Source organism: Etheostoma cragini, chromosome 10, assembly GCF_013103735.1.
Source record: "Etheostoma cragini isolate CJK2018 chromosome 10, CSU_Ecrag_1.0, whole genome shotgun sequence".
In the NCBI taxonomy this organism is placed as follows: domain Eukaryota; kingdom Metazoa; phylum Chordata; class Actinopteri; order Perciformes; family Percidae; genus Etheostoma; species Etheostoma cragini.
Window position 1 is genome coordinate 27845042 of NC_048416.1, and position 14932 is coordinate 27859973.

The window sequence follows — 14932 nt, forward strand, 5'->3', positions numbered from 1 at the left end:
CTTTTTTATATAGTTTGTATCACTAATGGTATTACTATCTATTATATATCTACGAAAAGTAACGCACTGTAATTTGCATGTATTCTACTACTATTGCTAATCTCACTACATATAGTACTTTTACTTTTATCAATGCTACTACTACCATTTCACTATTACTGCTACTATTATAACTTCTACAACTGCTACGGATACTTATTGTCTATTCCTACTACTCCCTAAATCCAACTCTTTTTAACTTTATTCAGACTTTAGGGCCCTTTGACTTTCAACAAAGCATTCATACAAAATGTATCCCATCATATTTCCTGCACCACACAACTCGTAATATTGGCATTAGATCTTTTGTCAAGGCAAAAAGGCACATACTTATCTTTTCTATCAACCCTCAAAAGAGCAATAAAGCCGAATCGTCCTATCTGATTTATAACAATGGGTATTTCGCATCTCACCATGCCTTCAGCTGCTGTCCAGGTTACAGACTTACAGACTTCTTTCTGGGAGAGCTGGAGGCATTCTCAAGCTAGAAGTGGATTTTGCTAAAACAGTCTTAAGTATTTGAAACTTGTAAAACACAATGCACAAATGAATGCGGAGCAATTTGTATCCGCAAATGCGGCTCTGTGTACGTGCATCTAATTTGTAACTCGTATTTCATCATTTGGAAATGAAGTTAGTATTTTTCAATGTAAATGTGAGTAAATCTCCTATTTATGTGGGAACTTTTGAGACTGTTTTTCCGCGCTGTTTGTGTCTCAAGTGACAATCCCAGCGCTCTCCAGTAGATGGCGGTAGGTAATGCAACACTTATGGATGCCAACTGCTGTTAAACTACATGAAGACTATAAAGAAGCCTTGTCACATGTTTCAGAGACGTTTGACAGAATCTACTTGACGTTCCACTGGGTACGTTATTATCGTCAAATTACATTTGTGTTCAGCATCATTGTTGCAGTGCAATTGCAATTTGCTTTATGTTATAGTTTACTACATGTTGGAGCGTGATAACTTTCACGTTCTTGTACAGCTTGAACAGCAATGCTAACTTAGCTCGTTAAATTCAGCCCTATAACGTGGGCTTTGCCTGGGCTTTGAATGGAAAAGGTACTCTGAAATATTATTACAGGCCCACAGAAACTCATTATCCAGAGTAGCCAAGGACTAATATTTGAGACCGTCCTTCCCCCAAAACACATAAATTGTTTGTTCAAGCAGCAATTACAACTCATATTTATGTTTTTATATAGAGGCATCCTCTAGTAAAACATTCCCGTGGGTTTTATTTCCTGCCACTGCTAATTTATGAGCCTTTCATGTTGGTTGCATCAGAGCGTAGATCTAAACAACCTACATCGTCATGTGGACTGGAGGACTTGATGAACATTTGGCTTTGGATGTGTGTTACATGTCCACTCCATTCCCTTGACAGGATGTAGTCTTTAAAGCAGTGTCTGGTTAAACACACCCTAGACACAGCAGCCACACCACTGCTGTTGATAAACCTCCTCCAGTCGTCCATATTAGATCACCGGCTCCTTCATGAATAAATAAAGCCACTGTTACTGACTTATGCTGCCTGGAGATTTAGCTTGGTTGGGAGAAGAACCCGGGAGCGCAGTATGTTAATGTCCTCTGTATAGATTACAGTGCTTACTAATTCATGCAGAAGGAGGTAATTTATTGGGCTTTCATAGAGGTCCCCACTGGGAGATAAATGCTGTCTGTCCAGGCCTCGGCAGAGACCTCTGAGAATTCATCAAATGGAGGCTAAATTGGTTTTTACTGGACTCATTGGGGAATACTTTTTGGATTGGTGAGTTCTGGTGGACTACTGCACTTCATTCACCCCTTGGTAATGCAAATCGGGATTTGATCCATGAATATGTTATTTATCCTATTTGGCTGGGCCTGTACGGTGCAAAAGTAAGATCTATTTTCTGAATCACAAGCATTACAAAGTGCATGGGTCAGGCCACAACGCCTGACAACACACTGGCTATAACAAATCTTCCAGTGACCCAACAGGGACCTAGGGAGGAGGGGTTGGTGTGAGGATAAGTGCTGAGGACACCGAGATGATGGGAACTTTAGTGATCCCTGAGGGGCAAACTGTGCAGTATGAATATGTGTTTTTATGATCCAAGCACTCTGGCAGTGGGATGGACTGACTACAGAGCAGTCACATTAAAAACATGGGCTAACATGTATAAATACACAATGAACTATACATGTACACATGTTGACCCTACATTATTATGTTTAAATATGTTGCCTGGTAAACAACATGGCCTAAAGTTGTTGATGTCCGTTGGTATTTTTGTCCAACAAACACTTTGGGAATGCCATAACATCTGATATGATTATTCCATGAATTATTACCTTGATTCAGTCAAAGCTTAACACAATTTATTATGTATTTCATAGTCTCGCTTTGCCAGACCTTCCTCCACAGCGCCGTGGAGGAAGGTCTTGCTAGGCCACACAGCATTCTGGGAGGGGAGAGAAACATGATCCGGTTTGTTGGCATTGCTTTAACCCTTGTGTCTTTTTGTTGTCGATTTACTTAGGTTTTTTCAACATTTTTGACAACACTTTTGACGTTTTTTTTCTCCAATGTTACACTATGTAAGACTAATTTAACGGACATCCGGCAGAATTTGAAGCAGCAACGGAGCAATCCGGGAAGGTGGTGGATATAGATATCTGGATATTCTGTGGCTGAAATGGTCCACCGAGGAGGAACCTTTTTATACTGACACAGTGTGCGTATAGGATAGTACCCTGCAGGTGACAGTCGTTAAAACCTATTTGGCCATCATAAATGTCGCAAGTTGGACCTCAATGTGATTTACTTAATCAGACATGTTCATTAAAATATTAGTAGTACAGAGCTACTTTCACTTGTTTCAATTCAAAATACATTTTATTATCATGATCTGATCCTAATGTTTACTGCATTTTATTCCTAGTTCAGCGCTACAGCAACCTAAAGAGATAAGGAGTGGCTAAACTGGAAATCTCCTCTACAAAAAGTTTATCCCCATAAGTGCAGAAATGCAAGAAAACCCACTCCCATCAGCAGGGTTTGAAACCTGATTACGTCCTGTTGGAGGTTGGACAGCGCGTCTGTCTTTGAGCTGATTGCTGGTGTTCCCCTGCTGCAAACCCACAGTAAAGCTGCCTTATTACCACCGAGTCCTGCTCCCTTTCTGAGGAGGAGGCTCGCTTGCACAGCCACACAAGCCTCTTTATTCGGTTAAGTGTTGAAGACGGAGATGAGGTGCATCGCAGCCGAATGCTCGCGATGCAAACACCACATTAAGGCGTGAGCATCTCTCCCAGCGGGATTGTCACTGACTCTCTCTGGTGGACTGTGGAGAGAAAATACGCAGATGAGTCTGCACCAAACAGTCTCATTAGGGCAAGTAAAGCTGTTTGTATATAAATTTGGATTACCCCCCCCCCCCCCACGCTAAGCCGTTGATACTTTAATTGACTTCATCAGTCATCGTGATAATGTAGAATTTATCGCCTCCGCGTTGTTCATTGTTCCCCATGCAGGTCGGACGCTCTTTGCTTTGCTTGTGTGACCTGTTTTGAACCGTGCATGTTCAGGGAGTTCATCTTCCTGGGCCTCCTCCTGTTTTTTGCGCGTCGCTGCAACAAAACACCATCCTTCTCCTCCGAACCCCTTCTGTGACGAATGTAAAACACGGCCGCTGCATGGAAGAGGAGAGAAAGGAAGTAAAGCTCTGTTTGGATGGCATGGCCACGGGAGGGCAGTCATTTGGTTTTAACCATGAACATTTCACATCGGAACATCTTATTTCCTAAAAGTTTTTTTTTTAATCCTTTGTTTTTCTGGCGCCTGTGGCTCCACTTGTGGCAGGTTGCAAGAGACATTTCCAATTTCCAAGACATTTTATGTTGCCCAGGTTTATTACCAGCCTTTAGGCCTTTCTGAGCAGCGTTAGTGTAGCCAGGGGAGGCCAGTAATTTGATTTCCCACATAAACACTGGCCCATTTCAGTCAGTTATCCAGATGGAAAAGTAATATTTGAGGGAACTCTGGGTAATCCATGAAATCATGAAACAACTTCACCCGCAGTCCAAACTTTAAGTGATTCCATCAGCAGTTTCAACACAAGAGTACATGCCTTTCATTGCAGCAAAAACTGGTATTGTGTTTTTGCACCACTTGTGTGTGTTTTATCATTATTATTTTTTGTGTATATTTCTTCCAACTGCTTAATCTTGTTGTTTCTATGGTAGCAAGCACATGTTTGGTCCTCGGGGACAGATGGCGTCTCATCCGATCGATGCAGCTCTGCCAGCTATGACCACTGCAATCCAGATGTTGGATGTACGAGTTAGTAAATGTGTGCAACACCAGATGTTGAACTGAGAAGGACCGAATGCCCTCCAGAGAGAGACACGGGTAATGGAACGTTGTTGATCGGGAGTGTTTAATGAAACAAGTCCGAAAATAGAAGACAAAAATAGATTTAAAGATTCTGAATCTAACCAGCTGATGCCTTCTCCTCCATTGTGCCAACATTCAACATTTGACCATTTCTAGGACAGCCATGACATTTCCATTGCTCGCAGTCTGCCATCAAACAATTGTATTCATGTCAGGGTGGAAAGGCTCTGAAACATTTAGATCATCCCGGGGCTCAGTCTTTCTTTCAGCAGGGTTAGCAGCAGCTCTTTAAAGCGCAATGAGCTAAAGTCTCACCACTACTGTGGAGTAAACGCTCCAGCAGCACAGAGGAGAATCCTCCGGTCGTTTGTCTGGAACTAAAATTACGATCACAAATGACTGGCTGCTATGTGGTGTGTGAAGCCCCCATGTGTGCAATTTGTCTGTAATTACAGCACATTTTAAAATAATAATATAGGTTTCTGTTCTTAGAAGAACATTAGATAGTAATTGGAGTCATTCCAGGGCAGATCAGTGGGGAAGAGGTTGGCATTAGTGTCTACTACTGTACCTATTGCTATTTAGTGTAGCTATTAGTTGGTATCAAATTGCTAGCAGACATAACTGATGAGGAGGCACCTTAACCCTCATGTTGTCCTCGTTTTCCTACATGTAAAAAAAAAATGTAAGTGGTTTTGAAATAGTAATGAGTAAAAGTTGACATTTTCCATCAATTCCTAATTTCTGATTCCCAAATCAAACGTAAGGGAATAATTTCCTTATTTTTTATATTCCTTATAAAACGTGAGAAAAAGTTACAAACATGGATTAAAAGCGGCAACAAAATTGTTGATTTTCCATTTTGACGGGAAGACAACACAAGGGTTAAATAATACAAGTCAATGGAGAGCGGAGAGTTGTTTTCCCCTCCGTTGGGGGGGGGGGGGGGACATGCCTCTATGCCTCTATAGTCAACAAATCACATGAAAACAACAAACCAGCAATGTGTTGGTATCAGAGATGGGAAGTAATAAACTGTAAGTTGATTTTTCAGATATTTTTACTATCTGACTTCTTGCTACTCAGTCAGAATCTTATCCACCTGGAGTCTCCGTCACAATAAACAGGCTATATGTTTTATATAAGATTTACATGTGTTTTAGGCCTATTTGCAGACGTCCAATTAAAATATAGGCAATGCCACATGAAGAATAAAAACTACAGAGCCTTTTTCTTCATGTCCACTGTAGTTTCGCAGCATGCACGCTGGTAACATGTGTCTGCTCCAGGTAGCTTTGTAATTCATAAGGCTACTTTTACTTTTATACTTTAAGTAAATCTCCAAGCTGGTACTTTGTTACTTTTACTTGAGTAAAAGTAACAGTAAAAAAGTGAGTCCTCTTGCCATCTCTTAAGAATCATTTCTTCCCCAGACAGTGGGACACTGTATTCTTTTTATCAAACAAACAAGAGGATATTGAGCATTTGTGGGATTATTTTCACTGATGCGTTTTTAATTGTTTTGGAAGGACAATAAAGCTTTACAGCACAAAGGAACAAGATCAGGCTTTCAATTGTTAGACAATACTGATTAGGAGGATCAGTGCATTGCTGGTTTAGCTCTGTTTTTCATGAGGTTTGTAGACAATAAGACCACTAAAGAATACCACCGGCCTTTTTCTTGTTGTTGTCCTCCCTGTGAGTAATTAGTAAAATGGGCCGAGCGCTCGATGAAATAATTAGATAAGGTCTTCTGTTTGCATCCTCCACAGTAAATAATTACTTACTGAATTTAAACTTCTGAAAAAGACAAAGCAGGAAGACATGGTTTTCAATATTATTGGTTTGTCTCTGGGAATTTTTACAACATCGGCAGTTTTATTCAGAATACCACAGCACCAAATAAACTGGAGAAGATGACCAACACCAGATGGTTCAGTAATTCCTCCCTGTAGCTAGTAAACATACATTTTCCTTATGATCCCCCTGGGAAGGACGCGCAACTTCTCAGAAAATGGACATTGAGGTCAAGAGTGTTCATAAAAAGACAAAAACGTGGAAATCACCAACCTGCATCTCCCCAGGAAGACACCTTCAACTCAGCTGAAGAGAGTAAGAATGTTTAGAAGTCTGACATAAAGAGCATTTTCATTTATATGTGCAATAAAACAATTATAGGGCTTTTTAAAGCCCTTTTAAAAACCAAATGATCTCCCGAGGACCAGTTCCAACAGAATCAGGTGTTTTACAAGATCAGGCGGATTAGACTTAAAGCTCAATGCAAACACAGATATTACAAGACACTTATGCTACGGCATTTAACAGTTTTCCCATGTGTTGTTTATATGTTGTTGTTAATGAGGCATATTATGCTTTTCTGTGTTTTCTGTCATATCTATAATACAATGTATCTAAAAAAGCAACGTAAACGCATTCAAAAGAGATCCCTGTAAGCCAAAACCTCCGATATATTCCCATATACTTAGCTGTGTTTCTACTGTATGTACGGCCATCTGCTCCAGGCAGGCAATACTGTGTACTAGTGTTGACGTTACCTATCACATGTAGCTGTAGGCTAACGCTAGAGAATCCTGTAATCTTGGTTTTTAGTTATAATTTCCACCCAATTTCGGATCACACTACTGCTGAAACATCTACGGTTGTGTAGTATTTTGGTTTAGAAGCCTGTATTGCTGTTTTTTCACATATTCTGTTTTCATAAAACCTATTTTCAGATCATGCTTTCAGTGTAAAAGTTCAGCTAAACCCACTACATTACCTTCCCAACAGCACGCAGTTGAAGAAGGAATATCTAGCAGGCTGTTCTCATCAATCATTTGTACATGTACAGTAACTACAAAAGTAATGCATTTGTATGTATTCCAAAGATTTATGATTGTATGCACCACATTGCCCGTTGCTGTGTAAAAGCGTGAGGATCTGCAAAAGGTAACACAGGGCTTTCAAGCACAAGAGCGAAGATTGTTTACCAGGATAGTTACCCAGAAAATACTTTTTTTTTTATGTTTGAGTACTACTTAAGGACACCAATGGTTAATCCTAATCCTATCTACTAGTTTTGGTGTCTATACTTAACTGTCCTTGCCACATGACAATCACCTTTGTTAGCTAAACTCAACTGCAACATCTGCTGAAACAACCTTCCCGTCACGGTTTTTATGGTTGCACCATTGCTTCAGATGTGGTGTTCTAGATGTCCTGTGCTTTTTATACACATTTCCCCAAAACTCAGACGGAATTATTTGGTATTTTTAACAATGTGAAATCTCAAAGCAAATTTAAGGTTGAACAGTTTGAATCATATTTGGCTGCACAACATATTGGTCAGGGATGTTTTAGGGTTTGAATGCAGATGGTGTTTTACTTTCACCAGCTGAGCCACTTTGTATAAATTATTAGAATATTCTCCTTCAAGAGAATCTGAAATACCCCAAATGCTGTGTGAGTTTGATGTGCTTGAAATGGCTTAACTGGTTGCAGTAAGATGTTTCCAGTTTAATATTGGGAGAAGCTACCGTCCATCTTAACATTCTATAAATCAGAATGAGCTGAAAGGTTTAATTCAGTGGCTTTACTGTCTTCAGCGGAACAGAGTTATCCGTGCATGTAAAAGCAGCCAGTGTTTCACAGAGGGAGAGGGAGAAAAGGAAAGCAGAGAGGCAATTAGATAAGTAGAAAATGAGGCACCTTAAGACGCCCTGCATCTTCAAACACCCCTCATATTTCAGACGGGGGGTCGACTTACCACGTGCTTAATTACCCATCCCTGTTCACAGCTACATGATTAACATTTTTTACATATTCCAGAAGCAAATGCAGACCTTAAAGGTCAGAGCATTGTGTCCAGGTTTTGACTGTGGAAGAGGTTTTGGCTGTAGCTCTTATACCTGCCACGCAATAATAAAGAATTTTAATCATGCCTCAAGGGTAATTTATAAAGTAGTAGAAGAGGAGGGGGTCCTGATGTTTTTGTAGCTGTGATAAACTCTCCAATTTCACATTGAAGGGACATTACATCTCTGGCTGTAAAGAGACAGGAAGTAATTTCTAGTTTTTGTCGACATCTGTTGGTGAGCAAGCAATGCAACAAAGTCCAGGGGTCGAAGACAGAACGCAGCATACTGGGACTCTATGAGGAATCATGTTATTCATTCAGGTTGAATGTGTTGTTTTGAACACACCTACGTTCAATTAAACTGTATATACTGTGTCAAATCACAACAGGAGTTATCTCAGGACACTTTGTCAATTATAGAGTGTGGTCTGGACCTACTCTATCTGCAAAGACACCCCAAAAGAGCACGCATTTGGTGCAACATTGGCAAGGAAAAACTTCTTTTTGGGGGCTAGAAACCTCGGATAGAGGTTTCAAACAGCCCTCCTCAAAGTGACCAATGACCTCCTCTGACTCTGGGCACCTCACCATTCTTATCATGCTTGCCCTCCCTGCAGCCTTCGACACCATCAAAAACTCCTTCATCCCTTTTCGGCTGTAAACCTACTGCATCATCATTGGCACTGCACTCTCCTGGCTACGTTCCCATATCAACAACAGACAAAAGTTCACACACATCAACAACTACACCTCCTACCTCTCCTCTGTCCCAAGGCGTCCCCCAAGGTTCAATGCTTGGTCATTACTTTTTCATCCTGCCATTCTTAAAAACCGTCCATCCACTGCTACTGATGATGTACAGATCCACATCTCTACCAAATCCATCACCACAGCAATATCCTCCACCCTGACCCACTTCCTTACAGATATTCAAACCTGGATGCAACCCGACTTCCTCCAACCCAACTGCCTTCTTTCCTCTCAAAAACATTGCCGGTCTCAGCCCATCATTCACTTCTGCTGCCGAAACTTGGATTTACGCCTTCATCACTTCCGGAATCCTCTATGGTTCACCTGCAAAAGCCTTAAATAAACTTCAATACATCCCAAACCTTGCTGCCCATCTTCTCACTCACACCCGTTTCCGTGACCAAATCACTCCTGTCCTTCAGAACCTCCTCCGGCTCCCTGTTTGCCATGGCATCCAGTTTAAAGTTCTCCTCCTCAGCCGCCACAATCCCCCCCGAGTATACCATGACGGTATGGTATACTGTATAATGCTGACAACAGCACCATAGGTTTCTCATACATACTGTAGGTCAGTTGCTTGTGGACATGTATCCCGTCAGGTTTTCTAAAAGTGCAAAAAACATTAAGTTACAACTTCAAGTCACGACTCAGGATTTGGTAGCGTTCCAGGCAAAGTCAACTCAAACCCTTCTAGCTGGTGTTAGCATTAGCTATCAAGCGGCTACCTACTGGTCATCACTTCACATCGCTCCCACAGGTAATGCCTTTGCTCCCTGACTCGGCTAAACTCAGCAAACACCTTGACAAACCTCTCAAAATCTAAAATTAGACTGGAATCAGAGGGGAATCCCACTCATACCATTTTTCAATGGTTGTATCTTTTTCTGGGCATAGAGCAATATAACTAGTTTGTAGTTTCTACATGTAATGCTGTTTATGAATTCATCACAGCTTTCTTTTTAGCTTTAGGAGTAAAGTGTGTTGCAGTCGTCATGCTCCTCCTTTAGAAATGTGAGCAGCGCAAGTGTCTGAAATGTAACATTGCATAGAAAGTCAGTGACATAGACACCTCTGTTCTTTACTTTCACTAGACTATATGGACCCTCACATGTATCCCATCATTCATGCGCATCCCTGCCAGAGGCTACAGATCCTCCAGCAGGATTGCCTCAAGGCCACCGGTCTACAGTCCCAAGGGAATCAACTCAGGACCAGGACACGAACTCTAGTGGCACATTGTGTCTTTCCTTCCCCAGCATGCTGTCACAAAGCTTCAAACGTAATAAGTAAGTGGCTAATTGGCACACAGTAACAGTGTGAAAAGCGTTGTCAGTGGAAGGAAGCGCGCCAAATGGAGGATTTGACCTACATCAGCTGGTGGCTCTGAGTTTTTCTGGCGAGCTCTGTGGCTGCCAGCAACCGCAGGTGGAGCTGAGCTACGGATCTGACATTAATTAGGAGGAAGAGGACAGTTTCCCTACATCTCTCACAGCTGCCCAGCAGCTGTACGGATCCCAGTCTGTCCACGTGTTTTTCTCTCTTTCCAGAAAATATCTATCTATTCATCCATCCATCCATCTCTCAATATCTAGTACCTATCCATCTATCTATGGTGCAGCTTGTGTGATGCAGAGCCTTGACAGAGTTTTGATTAATGGCCTAGCTCTGAGTCAGAATCTAGTAATTGCCTCCTTTTTCCTTCTTCTTTCCCTTTCCGTTACCCGCTGACAGAGCTCGGGTCTGAAGTGTGAGCACAGCTCTGAGCGGAGCTCTGCACTGTCTTCCGAGTTAGTGTCAAATCTGGAGCCAGCCGGGCCCGGAATAACATTCTGGACACTTTTTTAGCAGATTTAAGTCATACAACGCCTGAGGAGAGAACGTAAACAGAGGCTGGGAGAGTTTGTTGGTGTTTATTTGTGAACTTGGCTGGAACACAGTCGTAGGCTGCATGCTCTCAAGAGACTGGCGATTTAATCAGCCTTGTTCTCTGCTCCTGACTTAGCCTGGTCTTACCTCAGCTCCAACCTGCTTTAACTGGTTTCACTATACTCAAATATAACTTTAACACTCCAATGCCACTTTGAAAATCCAGCTGAACCTAATTCCACCTTCAATTTCCTTTAACTTGCTAAAACCTGGCGGCGAACGCATTTCAATTATATCAATATGACAATAAACGAGCAAGGAAAGCAGTTTAAAAAAGTCATTAACATCATTACAGACCAGAAAGTGATTTAAACTAAACAATTTACAAACAATTGAGCCGGTTGGATGATATGTGATGAGTTTACTACTGGAACAAAGGGCATGGTATCATTAAAATCAACATGGTTCATCCTCTGGGGAGCATAGTTGTGCACAGCAAATTCCATGTCAATTTGGCCTATTTGAATTTATATTTTATGAATATATACAGTATATATCCTTCTTTTAACACAATGAAAATCAGGCAAGCACAATGCTTTATCTTAACAGGGACCATGATCTTTGACCAGAGAGTTCTACTCTGAGTTTATTCTAAATCAATGACATTCCACCTCAGGGATTGTTCAGGTGTCGCTGAAATTTAGCCTTTTAACCTTTTGGATGTACTCATGTTCCACCAAAACAGGTTCCTTCCTGAGGCTATTTTGCAGAGGCATTGTATTTTCTCCAGTGCTTAGAAGATGTCTAAAGATTGTGATTGCTTTAAAGAAATGCCAATAAACCACAGCATGTTTTCCTCTCATGCTCAAAGGCTAGGTGGAGTAGCCAGACTCTCCTCCAGCACGCTTTGGAGGAGGGTCTGGCAAAGCGAGTCCACCTCTTAGGTAAGACATCCAAAAACCTCAAGAGTTGCATCGAGCCATTGTATGTTATTTAGCTTTCTTTTCAGACTGTTTATTGAGCTTTTTTCACAACAGAACAAAGACGTACAGAAACACTCAGAACAGAGTTCACACTCCAAGAAGTAGATAAATAAATGAGTCTAAAGTATTAGAAAAGTACAGCACACACAGAATAAAATCCAAGTGGGATGTCACCTAACTAAAGTGAAGCCAGCGGTCGTCGTACTTAGATTGTTTCATGCAGCTCTTTTATCTATTTCTCTTCCATATATCTCAAAAAAGGTTGCCAGTTCTCATGAAAAATTTACTAGAAGAACCTCTAAGAAGTGATCCACTAGTCCACTAGATGACTCTCTCGGTTTTAAGAGAAAGGCATTGCAATTCAGAATATTCTCAATCTATTGTTGAACAGAGTGCGCCATCTAGTGGGCTCGGAAAATAAAGACACTGCTTCACGAAGCTTCATTTGGCCATCGCTACCTCGGTCTTATTTTTTTTCACCAATTTTATATAAAATAAAGTACTCCTGATTTATAGTGTGTGGGACGTAGGGATGACATCTGTCCATTTAAGGATTAGGCGGCAGGCAAGCGACATTATTCATTAACAAGATCAGTTGAGAAGATATTGTTGTCTTGTTTATCCTCAGTTATCAGGCAGAACCGTTACTTATTACTTTTCATTATTTTTTCATTCTGCAATAAACACTGACACATGGAAGCGGTGAAACCAGCAGATATGATGTTATAATTCCACCCAGCACCTGAGCCTTATCTTCCAATAATCTTTAGCCATGCATAGGCTATTATCTGTCACTGGAGATAAATCCCTGCAACCGTCGAGTTTCATGAAATTAATTAGATTTTCAACTGTGGCAATGTATTTCTGTTTTGCCATTCAGCTCGGTGATTATAGGGAAACTGTAACCTATAATGTGTGTTTTCTTTCTCTTCCAAAGGCGGATATGAGAGGTGGGGTTATCACGGTTGATCCTCTGTAGTTGTATTCCACGGCTTAACGCATCGCACTGCACGGCACGTGCAAACAGAGATAGTCAAGGACGGGAGAAAGTGCAAATATTTTACATTCTGAATAAAGTTTTTTTTGTGAATCTTTCTGGGCTGTACAATGTCATGAGCCCAGACATCAGTGCACTTTTCTCTCAACTGAAAGAAGCGGCATCACTCTGAAAAATACAAATCTGAAACATCTGTTTAAGCCAGATGTTTTAGAGCATTTGTATTGTTCCGAATGTTCAAGATAATAACGCTTTTTCTTTGCCAACTGAACAAAACTAAATCTAGAGGTTACAGTTACAGCTCAAGCATGTCTTTGTGTGGGTAGCAGGAAGAGGAGTTAAAAGGTATTTTAAGGTCAGTACTGAATCTGAGGCAGTCCTGGGTGATTCAAAGTGGTTTAAATAGGGAGCATAAATCACACATACCCGGAGGAGGGTTCATTACCTTGAAAATAAATAAAGCTTTCACCGTTGATTGCATCCGGTAGCCTTGCACAGCTCCTTCAGCCGAACACAAGCCTTCATAATCAGTTTGCTTCGTCCTCGTTCTGTTTACAATCGCAACAGCATCTTAAGATTTGATGGAAGAATAATGCAACACATGACAGTTGTTGTTTTTCCTGCCTGGTGAAAATTCCCACTAAATGCTCTTTTCGCACAGTCATTTCTCAAATGCCGTGAAGAATGACCCTGCGATAACAGATGCAATTTACGGTCTGCGTTTGTATGCTGGATAGAAAATAGCTAAAAGGAGAGGGACATGAAGGTATTCCAATAAAACTCCTCACATGGTGTCCTTCTCTCTCTCTCTCTCTCTCAACACTATACAACCTCCCACTTAAAAATCAGAAGGCGATTGCTGACGTCTGTGCTCTCGGCAACGTATCAGTGTTGTCTCAATAGCTACAAATCAATCTGTGTCCGGACAGCCTCTGCAATGCAGGCACAAGGCTCCCACTAGGCCGATTCTACGAGTGCAGCTCGCTGGCTGAGCTGCCCTGCATGTTTGTCAGGCTGGGAGGGGAGAGGAGGGGAGGGGGAGGGCGTCTTCAAATGGAGGAAAACAAAAGGGATCGGAGCTGTGTTCGCATTCATCTTCACTAATCCCACTCTCAATTCTGTTTTTCATCTCACTCTTAAAAACCGTGTGGAGGCCATCAGCGATGAATGGAGAATCTTTGGTGTGCACGAGCGTGCGCTTTTAAAATATCTCTGCTGATTCAATTAGCGTCTGTCAAGTAGGACCATTTCAATAATACACAAAAGCTGCTTCTACATTTCATCAGCACTGGAGACAAGTGGATTTAGGGAATGAAGAAAAGATCAGTGACTTGTTACTTCACTATTTTAATTAATAAGTTAACCCTGGTTTGTGTACAGTAGGAAGCCTGTGTGGGCGAACTCTATAAGGACTCTTTTAAAGCTGAGTTCCTGGTCTAAAAAGTAGAATCACATCAAACTAATCTTATGATTTTAAGGATTTCTTAAAATGTGAACAACGTGCATTATGTGCAAGAAATGCTAAAATAATATGAGCTGTGAAAACTGGAAAAGGAAGTTTTATGATTATGTTTAATGGAAACGGGTCTATGATTTGGGGGGAAAGAGTCAACTCTGATGACCCAGGTTCCCTTTCCAGATCATAATAAAGAGTCCTGGATTGGCATTTTTCATTTTTAGAGGTTTTGGCAATTGCTGCATTGATGTAGCCTGCCTCCGCCCTCCTACGTACTTCCGCTCACTTTTCATTTCATTTCAGCACTACGTCTGGGTTTTGCGGTATATTCTTGGGTTTTCTCTGGCCAAATCTTCACCGGTCCAATCAGCAGATCCAATAGTTTTAAACTTTAACAGAGTACCAATGAAGTTAACACTCGTCAATGGAGACTGGCTAGAATCTCTGTACAAATCAAATGTAACCAAGTCTGGTAGGACCTGGCTGATGTACCAGAGTCTGGTAGGACCGGGCTAACGTACCCGAGTCTGGTAGGACCGGGCTAATGGACCAGAGTCTGGTAGGACCGGGCTAATGGACCAGAGTCTGGTAGGACCGGGCT

General features: G+C 41.4%; 1 long non-coding RNA gene across 1 annotated transcript in view; it reads left to right on the forward strand.

The window, feature by feature from the left end:
* The first annotated feature begins 5114 nt into the window (after positions 1 to 5114).
* The window catches only part of LOC117952106, a 15428-nt gene continuing 5610 nt past the window's right edge, over positions 5115 to 14932 (forward strand). The window contains exon 1 of the long non-coding RNA XR_004658314.1: positions 5115 to 5126. This is a non-coding gene — a long non-coding RNA (uncharacterized LOC117952106). The remainder of the gene's footprint in view (positions 5127 to 14932) is intronic.